General features: G+C 42.2%; 1 pseudogene; it reads left to right on the plus strand.

Annotated features, from left to right (window-relative positions):
- Positions 1 to 4830: 4830 nt before the first annotated feature.
- LOC110562052 (large ribosomal subunit protein uL18-like) lies at positions 4831 to 6896 on the plus strand (annotated as a pseudogene).
- Positions 6897 to 15082: the final 8186 nt, after the last annotated feature.

Raw genomic sequence — 15082 nt, forward strand, 5'->3', positions numbered from 1 at the left:
CGCTTTGTTTTCTCTATTTGGCTTTTGTGGGAAAAGATACCTTCTACTTAAAGTGTTGACATCCTGTGTTAACATTTCGAGATTCAACTTTTTCTTTTTTTCTTTCTGTCTTTCTTTTTGCTTTTTTGAGACAAGGTTTCTCTGTGTAACTCTGGCTGTCCTAGTACTAGCTTTGTAGATTAGGCTGACTTCGAACTCACAGAGATCTACCTGCCTCTGCTAGGTACAACTTTTCAACTCAAAGTATTCCCAAGAAATAAGAAAAATGTTTACATGCTAGCTTGGGATGAAACTCAGTTTTTGGAATACCTTCATCCATGAAACTCTGGGTCCTGTCATCTGTATTTCACATGCCAGGCACAGTGGCATACATCTATAATCCCAACACCTGGGAAAGTAGAGGCAAGAGAATCAGAAGGAGTCCAAGGTCATCTTATGCCATTGCAAGTTTGAAGCTCACCTGGAATGCAGGAGACTGTCAAAAAAAAAATTTTTTTTTTGACAAGACTTCCTTGTCAAAAGTTTAAAACAAAAGTATGGGGTCAGTATTCAGAAGAAAAAGTTCTAAGAGCCTCAATGAAGTCATGTTACACTTCTTTGGTTATCTTTTTCTTTCTAAAATAGGGGTTCAAACAGACATTTTATTTGAGGGAGTAATATGCAGTAATATTTGAGTAGGCATTTGTACTCAGAGATTTGTACCTGTAACTGCACTAAAATCACACTTGGTTGAAAATTTGCTTTTGCTCCAACCTGGAATGTGTCCAGACACAATAAGGCCCTTTGTTTCCAGCGTCATTAGTATTGTGTAATCAGGACAAGGTAGCTGCCCTCGTTAGTTGGACAGTTATAGGAGCTTGGTATTGGCCAGTCCTGGGAGGTTGCTTTCTTCTGACAGAGGAAAGGTAAGGGTGAGCCACCAAAATTTTACTGCTATCTGTAAGGCTGTGTCATCACCAGAGAAGGTGACAATGCCTTTCAGTTTATGAAGAAAGTCTTGTCCCAGTCAGTTCTCTGTTGGTCACATCCTTCACACTACCTCCAGCAACTGGGGCCTGCTTACACCTTTACATTTTTCCAACTTTTCCAACCTTTTCTAGTATCTGGGGCTGACTGGGTAACAAAGGGTATCTTTTTTAAAAGCTGTTTTTAAGCCTTTTAAAAGGACCTAACATGGGGAAATGCCAAAATTACTCTATGAAGTGGTGCCAGCTTCTGGGCATTATATGGTTTTGATACTGTCTTGGTATGCAGTGAGACATACGAGGCTGGCCTCAAGCCCTCCATCCTTCTACTTCAGCCTGTCTGTCTAGTGCTGGAGTTTCAGATAAAGGGTGAGATCAGCTAAATATCTTAAAATATCAAAACATGATGGCATATACTAAGAGAGCTATAGGGAATACTGAGGCAGGAGGATTGCTTGAGCAAGAACCCCTTCTAAAAAAAAAATCACTAGGCTTGTAGCTTAGTGGTAGTTTAATTAGCAGACAAAAGGCCCCCAGTTCCATCCCTAGCAGCAAAAACTTATATAACAGATGTTATGGGGCTGAGGAGACGGCCCAGTCACTAAAGTGCTTTCCTTATAAACATGATGACCTGAGTTTGGATCAATATTCAGTTTTAAAGGCTGGCTGTAGCTGGGCGAGAATGGCACATGCCTACAATCCCAGCACTCGGAGGCAGAGGTAGGCAGATCTCCATGGGTTTGAGGCCAACCTGGTCTACAAAGTAAATCCAGGAGAGCCAAGACTACACAGAGAAACCCTGACTCAGAGGGGAGGAAACAAAGCTGGTCGTGGTAGCAAATACCTATAGTCCCAGTGCCAGTGAGATAGAGAAGGGTTCTTGGGGCTTGCTGGCTCGCCACACTGGCTGAAGGAGTGAGCTGAAGCAGTGAGAGTCACTGTCAAAAAATAAGGTGAGTGATCAAGGATCAAGGAAGACATGTCAGCTTCTGGCCTCCACATGCATATATACTTGCAGCTTGCACATGTACCTGTATATGCACATACATGTTAAACAAACAAACAAAAAGCCCCAAATTCTGTGAAGTCTGACTCCTTGGAGACAGTAGTTTAAAGTTTCTCATGTATGAGGCTGGGACCTGAGCTCAGTCAGGAGAGTGCTTGCTTAGCATACACAAAGCTCTGGGTTCAGTCTGTGGCAGCACTACATAATGCTGGACCTGGCAGCCTTTAATCCCGGCACTCAGATGAAGACAGAAAAGTCAGACGTTCAAGGTTGATACAGTATCGTAGGGTTATGTCACCAGCAGCCTTAAGCTCTGCACATCAAAGTATCCTACAGTGTCCTTTCTGGGCTTTGGTACTGGTACTACAGTAGATCAGGGAACTCAGGAAAGCTACAGAGAATGGTAGGCCCAGTCACTGAAACTAGGACTCCATTTACTAGTATCCCTGAACTACCTTGTAAAGCTCCAGATACACTAATTTCTCTTTATGGTTTTTCAAGACAGGGTTTCTCTGTGTAGCCTTGATTGTCCTGGACTCCCTTTGTAGACCAGGCTGGCCTTGAAATCACCTGCCTCTGCCTCCCAAGCACTGGGATTAAAGCCACCACACCTGGCTCTCCAGATACACTAAGACTGCTCCGGTTTTACAACCCAGAGCACATGGAAACTAGCTTTAGGTCATTTTCTTTCTTTCCTTCCTTTCTTTCTTATGCTTTTATCTTTTCACTTTACATCCTGATTGGAGCCCCTCTCTCCTCTTCTCCCAGTCCCACCCTCCCTCCTCTTCCCCTCCTCCACCCTTCTCAGAATCAGGGAATTCCCCACAACCCCTTGTATCAACCCACCCATGCACATTTAAGTTGCATCAGGACTAGGAGCATCATCTTCCACTGAGGCCAAACAAGGCAGCCCAGCTAGGTGAAAGGGATGCAAACTCAAGCAACAGAGTCCTTTTCAGAGACAGGTTGTGCTCTACTTGCTAAGGGATCCACATGAAGACCAAGCTGTCAGGGGCCTAGGTCTAGTCTATGCGTGCTCTTTGGTTGGTGAGGGTATTTTCATTGAGTTACCACTGAGAGAAATTCACACCATTAGGAGGGGACAGTGGTACCTTAGGTCAATCAGTATCTGGTGTGTAGTATCATAAACACTGCATGGGCTGTTCTTAGATCCATCCTGAACTGCGAAATTAAACATGCCAACATTTGTAGGCTCTGCATGATTTAACAGACTGGAAGAGAAAAAATTATTTAAATAGAATTTATTATCTCGTATTGAAGTAAATTAAAAATAAATGAGTGTTGGGCTATATAGTATTATTATTAACCCCTAGAGTATTGTGGTGGTATTATTTAACCCACTATCACAAATAATAAGACAAAGACACCTGTTAGATTTTGTAATTGTCTTATTTATCTTGGGCCGGGCAGATATTTCACTTACATGGTCTCAATATCTTCACCATCCATATCCCAGCCCCAATCCAATGGCATCCATTTTAATCCTCATCTGGACTACCTTCCAGCCATAATCCCATGGTATGTACTTGTAGTCTTCATCTGGGCCTTTTTCCGCCATTATTGGAGTCCTTCCTCCTGGCCCCCACGTGGTCCTTATCCACACTAACCCATCCTGGCATCCTCCTTTCTCTTCTCTTCCTGTCTGTCTGTTTCCCATGATTCTCTCTTGAACCTAAAAGCCTGGGAACCTTAGCCACACCTACCCCATTCTGCTCTGCCCAGGTAAAGGCTGTTTAATCAACCAATCAGATATAATGACTTAGGCAGGTTTACACAACAAGGAGGGGTGTAACCAGATATTGAGGGCCAGCATCAGAAAAACCCCCAACAATTGTGCTGTTAAACACTTGACCCTCCTGCCTCCATGATCCAAGCGTTGCAAATGCAAGTGTGTTTAAGTACATCCAACTAATACATAGTAAAACAATCCAAAGTATAAAATACCAATGAGCCCTACTGAGGTAATTAAGTCATTTATGTAAAAGAAAGCAAAGTGCTAACAAAAAAGCTTCATTCTAGAGCTGAGAAACCAAAGTTAAAATCATTCTTTCTTGACCATTAGTATTTAAACCTATGGGCTGGAATTAGCTGATACTGAATTCCATTACAACAGAATTACTTTTTTTTTTCCTTCAAGACAGGATTTCTCTGTTTAGCCTTGGCTGTCCTAGACTCTCTTTGTAGAACTAGGCTGGCCTAGAACTCACAGAGATCCACCTGCCTCTGCCTCCAGAGTGTTGGGATACAGCACCACATCCAGCTTAGAATTGCTTTTAACATAATAACATTTGGATTTTTCCTGATAACTAGAAGTGATGCATTTTATTATGTGAACTTGCTGTTTTGAGAGTGAGGAAGACAAATGTCATCATTCATGAATGGCTCCCAGCTGGAGTCTATCCCATGAATATGGAAGCAGGCCAGGAAATTGGAAACACGGTCAACTGGTCATGGTTGTTCTTAACTGCAGCCTCTTTCCTCAGAAGGTCAAGGTAGAAAGACCACATATAAGGCTAGTTTGGGCTGCAAAGCAAGACACTGTCCTAAGAAAATCAAAGTCTAGTTTAGCAATTAATAAGGATGATATTTTGAAGAGAGTAGGCTTAAAATTACGTTAGTGTGAATATTCATTCTTCACACAACTCAACTTTGTGTCATAAAGAAAAATTACGACTTGAGGGACTGACTTCAATTCCCAACAATGCATATTCACAGTTATTTCTAGTATGGAAAACAGGTGCAGACAATGCAAGAGCTAACCAAGACAGTGAGATCATTTCAAGAACCAGTAATGGCTAAAAGAATTTTTTGAGATGTTATCTAGGCTGGGACCTGAACATGTCATGGACTGGGAAAAAAAATGGTAGCAACAAGTGCAAAGGCCCTGAAATTGAAATAGAATTGCCGTTCCCAGGGAATTGGTATAAGATCCAAAGACGGGGCAAAAGGAGTCCAGAGTTAAGGTCCCTGTCTTACAGGACCTCAAAAGCCAAATACAAACTTTGGAGTCAGTCTGAACATTAAGGAAGGTGATTAACAGTGGAAATAAAGGAAAATATTTACTGTGGTTGCTATGTGGCTGCATTGTGTGAGACTCAGGAAAGGAGGCATGGAATGGGTGTGTTGCTTTGTAGTAGAACTTACATGAAGCTTGACTTTAACTCCCACCCAATTCCACACAGCCCAAAAAAAGGAAAGGGAGAAGAGGGACAAACATGAATGAACCAACCAGCAAACTGTGGGAATTAGGACAAAAGGTGTTAGTGGCTTTAGCAGATGGTTTTTTTGGAGTAATGCCAATAGGTCAACAATGACTAGGTGATGGATGAAGGGGAAGATAATGAGAATGGCAGCTCATCTTGGGAGTTTGAGCAACTGAGTGGTAGATGATGGAAACAGATGGGAAAGGTTTATGGAAAGGAAATGAATGGCGAGAGGCAGCAGAGTGCCAAGAGATTTATTTATGATTCATGTTCACTTGGTGAACTAAAGAGCAAGTGGCTGGCTGGGAGTGGTGGTGTGGGCCTGTCACCCCAGCACTTGGAGGATGGAGAGCTAGAGTGTGGTCAGGGTGTAAGCAGCGTAACTTTCCCGCTCACTTGCTTCATATACTCAGAGCTGGGACTCTTTCCTGCTGTGCCATCATTTCCTGGAGAGCAGCTCCTCAAATGGATATAACCTTTTGGATATAACCCAAAAGGGGGTTGCTTTAACTGATGGTGGGAGCTGAGAAAAATGACAACAGTAAAAGGTTTTCAAATGTGCTTAAGCAAACATACAATGAATCAGAGGTGTTGTATTGCATGACTTTCTGGTACACTTTGTACTGTGCAGGTGAGGCTATTTTGTTATAAATGGCAATGGTTTTACTGCACATAGGTCTTCTGCTCTGAGAGAAACATAACAGTTTATGAAAAACAAAGATTTTTAATGTTTTCCTACTGTCATTCCCTGTATATTTAACTATCAAATTTGTTTCAAGATTGTAATCTGTTAGAATGTTTGTTTTTAAAATTGTTTTGCTTTTCCTCCCTCCCTGGCACTACAGGCCTGCAGGTTTGTGAGAGGCACAATTGTGGGTCTCTATCCCTCAGAATGGGATTTGTGACGAATAGGGTGTGCTTAAGAGACACCAAGTGAGACTCAGAGAATTATGCCTGGTGTGGTGGCACACGCCTTCATTTCCAGCACTCAGGGAGGCAGGGGTCGATGGATCTCTGTGAGTTCAAGGGCACCCTGATCTACAAAGGGAGTTCTGGGCAAACAAGGCTACACAGAGATACCCTGTCTTGAAAAACCATAATTTTAAAAAAAAGTTTTAGAAGACTGCAAGAGGGTAAAACTGGTTACTACTATGTTCAGACATGATTGGTGATCCAGTGCAAAAATAAGTACAATGCACCCAAATACAGGATGATAGTATTTGTCAAATATGCAATTGGTACACAGAAGAGAAAAATACATTATTAATTCAAGGGGATATGATAGTCTTTGAATCATGTGCACATAAACTACCAGAACATTGTGTGAAAGTTGGCCTGACAAATTCTGCTGTAGCCTATTGTACTGGCCCAATGCTGCCCCACAGACTTTTCAGTAGGTTTGGCATAGGCAAGATCTGTGGAGGCCAAGTGGAGGTGACTAGAGATAAACACAATGGGGAAAGCATTGATGGTCAGTCTGATGCCTTTGCCTGCTATTTGGATACAGTTCTTGCCCAAATTGGCAATTACTGTGGATGGAGGCTCATCTTACCCCTTACAGCACCAAACGATTCTCTGGTTATGACCCTGAGAGCAAGTGTAATACAGAAGTACATTGAGTACATCATGGGTCAGAATGTTGCAGACTACATGCATTGCCTGATGGAAGAAGATGAAGTTTGCGAATTCCAGCATGGGTGAGGAAGGGGCTCACAAATCCCCATACCTAGCTGAGGAGCTATTGACAATTGGTGGGTGCTAGGGGAGAGTTATTTTTCTTTGGGGGTGTGGGCACTGGTAGGTTGCCCATGCTTCAGGAATGCCCCCACACACAAGTGCATAAGGACAGCACTAGACTGATAGGGTTAGAAAAGCACTTAGGTCCTGTTCCAAGAAAACAACAAAAAGAAACAAAGGTTGCCTCAACTACCTGCAGCTGATTCACTGTATGACCTGCACCCAGTCCATGTCCAAGGACAAGGCCATTAAGAAGTTCATCATTGGAAACAATAGAGGCCGCTGCCATCAGGGACATTTCCAAAGCACTTGTTTATGAGCTTCCCAAGCTCTGTGGATGAGCTGTGGAGCAGCAGGAGCTGTGCCATCCATAACAGTGTGACAGGAACTGATCTCATGGGGTCCAGGACAGATTGCCCCACTGCAGTTTAGACTGGCTGCTACTGCCTCAGAACCTCCACCAAAGCCTTTGTAAAGAGCTTGTGGCTTTGTAAGGACAGAAGAGAAACAGTGTTCCAGGGAAAATAAAATAGAAGCAATACTTTTAAAAGACATGAAGTGGAGGCTGGAGAGATGACTCAGTGGCTAAGAGCACTGACTGCTCTTCCAAAAGACCCAAGATTAAATTCCTAGCACCTACATGGCAATGCACAACTGTCTATAACACCAATTCCAAGGGATCTGTTATCTTCACACTAATGCACACAAAATTAAATAAATTATAAAAAATGTGCATTCAATCATGGGGCAAAGAATTGCACATTTGGGCTAGTAAAGATGGCTCAGTGAGTAGAGGCGCTTTGCTGCCAGGCCTGATGACCTGAGTCCCATGCTTGGGGCTCAACATGGTAAAAAGAACCAAGCCCTCAAGTTCTTCGATCTCTACACGCGCATAGTGGCACGTCTGTGACCGTGCACACACAATATATAAGTTTAAAAGAATTTCAGTTGGGCATTTTGGCCAAACAGATTTGTTGATGAGATTAATAAACACAAAACAACCAAAAAATGCCAGGGGCATGATGGGAGCTGAGAAGTTAGTGTGAGGGAGAAGGAAGGAGAGAGTATGAGCAACTTTTTGGAGTTTTACCATGAGTAAAACTCATGAGAATTCAGAAAGTCACTCTGGTGGGATACTTGCAGAAGGTGGAAGAAAAGGCCTTGCATTGTTACTGCTAGTGTGCAGGCTATCCTGCTGGGGGCCCTGGGGGTGCGAGGTGTGTGGCTGGCAATTGCCTGCATCATCAGCTGCTGCTGACAGGTGCCAGGTGTCTGCCAGATAAAAGGACCCCACCACTCCAGCTGGTCCTGCTGTTTCTGTCCTACGTGCCCCCCTTCTGTCCTCTGCCCCCATCCTGCCCTCATGGTTCACTGTCTCTATCCCTTCCCCAGGCCTTCACTTCTCCTTTCCCCAATCTTCCTTATACCAGAGTGTTGCGTGGCATATTCCTCAGGGGCACACCTTGGCATGGGCCCACCGGCATATTCCCTCATTGCATCATTATAGATCATAAGAGTTACTGGTTTTGTTTTTTTTGGAGACATGGTCTCATGTAGCCCAGGCTGGACTTGAACTCATATGTAGCCAAAGACTTTCAAGTTCTCATCCTTAGGGCTCCACCTCTCCAGTACTGGGTATAGGTGTGCACCACCATACCTCATTTGTTGTCAGGTCTCCCTCAACCCCTCTTATCCCCACCCACACTGATGATCTCACTATGATAACTGACATTAGAAACTACCTAAGATTAATCCTGCTCATCACTCTGCCTCTTTCTCTCTCTCTTTCTTTCCATATCTTTTTCTTTCTTTCTTTCTTTCTTTCTTTCTTTCTTTCTTTCTTTCTTTCTTTTCCTTCCTTCCTTCCTTCCTTCCTTCCTTCCTTCCTTCCTTCCTTCCTTTCTTCCTTTCTTTCTTCCTTCCTTCCTTCCTTCCTTCCTTTCTTTCTTTCTTTCTTTCTTTCTTTCTTTCTTTCTTTTCCTTCCTTCCTTCCTTCCTTCCTTCCTTCCTTTCTTTCTTTCTTTCTTTCTTTCTTTCTTTCTTTCTTTCTTTCTTTCTTTCTTTCTTTCTTTCTCTTCCTTCCTTCCTTCCTTCCTTCCTTCCTTCCTTCCTTCCTTTCTTTCTTCTTTCTTTCTTTCTTTCTTTCTTTCTTGACAGGGTTTCCCTGGCTGTCCTAGACTCTAGACCATGTTGGCCTCAAACTCACAGAGATTCACCTGTCTCTGTCTCCCAAGTACTGGGATTAAAGGCACGTGCCACCTCGACAGGTCATTACTCTATTTCTACAAGGTCCTGTTTATCTCCTAAACTGGTGCATTCTCAAACTCTTTTTTTTCTTTGAATACTTCATTCACTGAAACCTGGAACCTTCTAAGGGCAGTAGCTCTCCATTCTTGAAAATGAGCTCTTCTTTCCCATCTCTTCTATCCAAAGGCTGTAAAGGTGAAGTGAGCATGGTCCAGTGTCTTATTTTTATTGCTGAACAATTCTGTCTCTCCCTAAAATTCCCTTTATGGCCTTATGGTGCACACCTGTGATCCCAGCTCTTGGGAAGCAGAATCAGGAGGACCAGGAGTTTAAGACTACCCTCACAGTAAGATTTAGGTTACAACCAGGCAAAATGCCAATGAACATAAAACAAAAATAAAATATATAAAAAAAGAAGCTCCTTGACATGTATAAGGATGGAGATTAAAAAAAAAAAAGTTGGGTGTGGTGGTATAAGCTTTTGGTCACTTGGGGAGTCAGAGGCAGGTGGATCTCTGTGGGTTGGAGGCCAGCCTGGTTTACAAAGGGAACCCAGGACAGCCAGGACTGTTACACAAAAAAACCCTGTCTCAAAAACCAACCAACAAACAAAAAAGATTTAGGTTAGCCATGGCTCCATAGACCCTATGTTGCTTTCAGAAGTATCAGGATCACAGATTTATGCAGCATCTTCTGCTTGGCATTCAGAACTCAAATGTGTTCTGTCTTTCCCTCTTCATCTCTGCCTCTGTTTTGCTTCCTCACCCCTCCTGCCTCCTTGCTTCTGTTGACAGGGTGGCTACTGAGGGGACCTAAGGCTTTGTGATGATAAACACATAGTCTATCACTGACCTGGACCCTCTGCCTACAAACATCCTGTTTCCAACTCTGGACTTAAACCTTAAAAGAAATAGGTTGTCAAAAGTGAGAAAGAACAGGTTGAGGACTCTTGATTATTTATAGGGGTCTTCCTCAAAGCCTCAACCCCTTTGCTTGGCATCCAGGAACTTTTTGCGTGGATGATGGCTGCCAGAAAGTTTTCCTTTGTTTGAAAGACAAGCCTTCCTTTTGTGATGAACTGGTCTCGGGCAGATCACTTTTAGAAAGTGTGCTTGTAGCTTGATGGCTCTCGCCTTTAATCCAAGCCCTGGGGAGGCAGAGGCAGGCAAGTGGATTTCTGAGTCCTAGGGCAGCCTGGTCTACAGAGCAAGTTCCAGGACAGTCAGGGCTACACAGAGAATCCCTGTCTTGGAAAAATTAAAATTAAAAAGCCCACAAACAAATGAACAAATCAGTTGTTTTTAAACTTCCTACGCGCGCACCCACTACAAACTGAAATTCCATGTGGAAGATCTACATGTAAAGTAGACGAAGCCGTGTGAAGGAGAATTCCTGGAAAGAAGCTGTTTGCAAAGGCTGAGTGATGAGCTCATCAGTGGTCTGGAGAGGTTGGAATGTTGCAGGTCAAGAGCCTAATTACAGTTTATCTTGGGCTATCTTTAGCCATTCCTTGTCCATCTCTGTGTTGGACCTAACATCCTGTGTGTAACAGCTTGCAAACGTTTGGAATGTGTTAATTTCGGTGACTGCTAGCTGCCACCACCCCAGAAACTAGAAATGTTATCTGATAGATGAGCTCTCTTTACTTGACCTCCAGCTGTCTGATGTTTCAGCATATTTGAAAAGTATCTTGATTTATAACCTGAATCCTCTGGAAGAGCAGTAAATGTTCTTAACTGTGGAGGAGCCATCTCTTTCATATCCCCACCTCTTTGAGACAGGATCTTACCATATTGCACTGGCTGGCCTAGAATGAGTTATGTAGACCACACTGGCCTTGAACTCACAGAGGTCTGCCTGTTTCTGCCTCCTGAGTGCTGAAATTAAAGGCTTGCACCACTGTGCCAGGCCCATTTTATTTTTTTGTGAGCCCCTAATATCTTAAAGGAAGATTTAGATATGCAGCAGATGAAAAGGACTTAAAAGGAGCTGGATTCACATATCTGCCTCTGTAGTCAGCCTGCTAGCTACACTGTCACATAGAGCCTCTGGGGAATTCTAGATTACATTTGTGAAAGAATAGGTACAAAACCAAATAAGCCATGAAAATGTTTTGTCTTCATTGATCTTCTAAAAGGTCCTTAAGGGCTGGTAAGATGGCTCCGTTGGTTGTTGTGAGGTATTCAGACATGGGCGTAAGCCACTAGGAAGTCTTCAATAGCCAGCCGAGATTATACTGGGTCTTTGGGATCCCAGTGTAGCATTGACCCTGTCCCGGGTGAGCTTTTAAGCATGTAAACTATATTCTTGGTTGACATACTTCAGTTAACAACAACAGTTAGAAGTGGAACTACAGAAGCTAAAAAGCAAGGTTAGTACATTTTGAGATTTTCCCGTAACTATAGGCTTTGGTGGATTAGTCCTTTATTTTAGCAAGTGGTGCTGTGTATATGTTCTACAGCCTGAATGGTACTTCCACCATGGAGTCAGTTATCCAAAGGTTCCAGGGCATATTAAGGTCTGGGTCCTGTTATAATGTGGCTCTAATCAAGTACAGGCCACTTGTTTTTAACTCTTGTCTGAGATTCTCTTAGAAAAGAAGTATTTTTAGAAACAACTTTTCTAAAAAAATATGCTTGTTTATAACTTGCCTTTACAAATCAAACTTTCACTAAACCTATAATTAAGTTAACAATGTGATGAACTATGGACTCATTCTACTTACATTCTGTTATAAATTAATTGACCGTTAAGAAAAACTGTAATTAAACCAGGTGTAGTGGTACACACCTTTAATCCCAGCACTAGAGAGGCAGAGGCAGTAGGATCTCTGTGAGTTCCAGACCAGCCTGGTCTACAGAGTGAGTTCTAGGACATCCAGGGCTACATAGTGATACTCTGTCTGAAAAACAAAACAACCAAAATCAATCTTACTGTACTTTGGACTCCTGGTGTAATTAACTCCTATATGCTTCAGAGAGCATAGCTTTGCTTTTACCATGATCTCCTTTCTTCAGACTAGTATATGTGTGCATGAGATGTGGTAATTGCTTTTTTTCAGGCATTGAAAACAATGTTCACCCACAAAATATGTTGGACACAACATGTGGGAATAAACTAAGAACATTTGATTGTTGCTTTGTGTGATATTCTGAGTCAGTAGAGTCAGAAAAACAAATTTTCCTGTTTTGGAACTCCTGTAAAAGATTAAGACAAAATTTCCTCATTCCATCAAGAGCACAGCTGCCTAAATAAGACCTGAACAAGTACAACACCAGTAGACATGCTAACTTGGAAGAGGGAAATCTCATGGGCTCCACCCTAGACAAAGGACTTGAAGATAACTAAGGGATGCTGAGATTGGAGAAAATAGTGTCTCTCTCCCAGAGATTTGAGTCCCCCAGTTGTTTTTCCAATACCAAGTGATCAGCCCTGAAATCATATATACCTTTAACACTAAACAGATTCAGTGGGTTTAGTTATATATTTAGGCATACACACACACACACACACACATGTACACATACATATATATGTGTGTGTATGATAATAGCAAAGAAAAAGAAACCATGACATTGAGAATGAGCCAGGGGATACATGGCAGGAACTGGATGGAAGAGAGTGAATGGGAAGAAAATGATGTAATTATATTTTAATCTTAAAAAGTTAAAAAAAAAAGAACGAAAGAAAGAAAAAAAAGAAAAAGAAAGAAAGAAAAGAGAAAGAAAGAAAGAAAAGGAAGAAATAAAAAGAGGGCTGGAGAAGATGATTCAGTGATTAAGAGCATTGGCTGCTCTTCTAGAGGACCTGGGTTCAATTCCCAGCACCCACACGGCAGCTCACAACTGTCTGTAACTTCAGTTCCAAGGGATTCAACACCTTCACATAGACACACATTCAGGCAAAACACCAATCACTGAGCGTAAAAACAAAAACTACCATTTTAATTTTTCAAAAAAGTAAAAAATAAAATTAAGTTTAAAGTTTCTCATTTCTTTTCTATACCATACTTGCTGTAGAGTTCAATAGAAAGAATGGCATTTGTTTAAGCTATCATAACTCTTCAAGAAGTCAGACTCACTCTTGAGTAACCAACACCAAGGGTCATTTTTCCTTTTATGTAGCACTACTTTCTCAAATACTATCTCAGTAGCAATCTTGACTCTCAGTTGTGTGACATTTTCTGGTTTTGAAAGAGGGTCTCCTATAATCCAGGTTGCCTTAAAACTTGGTAGGTAAGTCAGGCTGGCCTTTTTATTGTGGTGATCCTCCTGCCTCTGCCTTGTGACTATTTAGATTTTAGGACTGTCCTACCATACCAGATCCAACTGAAGTTTTTGTTTGTTTTTACTCTGAGCCAGCAGGAAAAAAAAGATTTTGAGTGTGCCAGCTAGTTTTATGTCAACTCGACACTGAAATATGGGAACATCAATTGAAAAAAGGCCTCCATAAGAATAGGCTGTAGCCAAACCTGCAGGGCATTTTCTTACCTATTGACGATCGAGGGACCATCGCATTGTGGGTGTCAACCCTGGGATGGTGGTCCTGAGTTCTATAGAAAGGCAGGCTAAGCAAGCCATGGGGAGCAAGCCAGTAAGCAGCACTCCTCCATGACCTCTGCATCAGCTCCTGCCTCCAAGTTCCAAGTTTGAATTCCTGCCTTGGCTTCCTTAATGGATATATAAGCCAAATAAACCCTTTCGTCCCCAAGTTGCTTTTGGTCATGATGTCTTTTTACAGCAATAGAAACCCTACCTAAGACATGAAGTGAAGGGCTTCTTTCCTTTGCCATGACTCTTTAATTTTCCTCATCTTTCTATCCTACCCTGCTAACTTGTGAGCTTTTCTGTCTTCCCTCTCTGGGACACTGTTTAACACACAATAGACACTTAAATATTTGCTGGGTGAATGAACTTTATTGGCTGTACAACTCCTACATAGCCTGTCACAGTTCTTATAATCTTCAGCTAACTTTACTTAGTACTTTTCCTAATTTGCTTTCTATTGTTGTGATAAGGACTGTGACCAAAAGCACCTTGGGGATGAAAGGTTTCTCTGACTTATAGGTCCCTTTACAGTCTGTCACTGAAGCAAGCCGAGGCAGGAACTCAAGCCAAAACCTGGAAGCAGGAATTGAAACACTCACAGTGAACTGGGTCACCCCATATCAATCATTAATCAAGGAAATGCAGATATGCAGGAGAGGCAGGTGGATCTCTGTGAGTTCTAGACCAGGCTGGTGCACAAAGCAAGTTTCAGGCAAGCTCAGGCAACATAGTGAGAACTTGTCTCAAAAACAAAAAAACAAAACAAAACAAAAAAACCAAAAGCCCTACAGACCTGCCTGTAGGCCACTCTGACAGAGGTATTTTCAACTGAGGTTTCCTCATCACAGATGATGCAGTTTGTGTCAAGTTTACAAAGAAACTAACCAACAAGCAAGACACTCATCAATTTTCTTAGAGTTGCCATCAAGAAAGTAAATTATAGTAGCCAGACCCTGTGGCTCATGCCTGCAATCCTAGCATGCCACTCTGAAAGGCAGAGGCAGGTGTACCTCTCTGAGTTTCAGGGCAGCATAGTCTACAGAGTGAACACAGGACAGCCAGGGCTACACAGAGAAACCTTGTCTCAAAAAACAGAAACTAAAACAAAACAAAACAAAACAAAAAAAAACAACCTAAAAAAACTATTTTTGAGCACCCGCACACACGTATGTGCATGTGCACCTAGAGGCCAAAAAATCAACAGTTGGTATCTTCCTCTTGCTCTCACTTTATTTTTTAAAGTAATTTTTAGACAATTTCATACTTGCATGTAATGTATTTTGATTATATTCATCTCTCACTCCCATCTGTTATTCCCCTCCAGCTCCCTTGGGAACTCTCACTTTCGTTTTTTGT

This window comes from Meriones unguiculatus, chromosome 12 (assembly GCF_030254825.1).
Source record: "Meriones unguiculatus strain TT.TT164.6M chromosome 12, Bangor_MerUng_6.1, whole genome shotgun sequence".
In the NCBI taxonomy this organism is placed as follows: Eukaryota; Metazoa; Chordata; class Mammalia; order Rodentia; family Muridae; genus Meriones; species Meriones unguiculatus.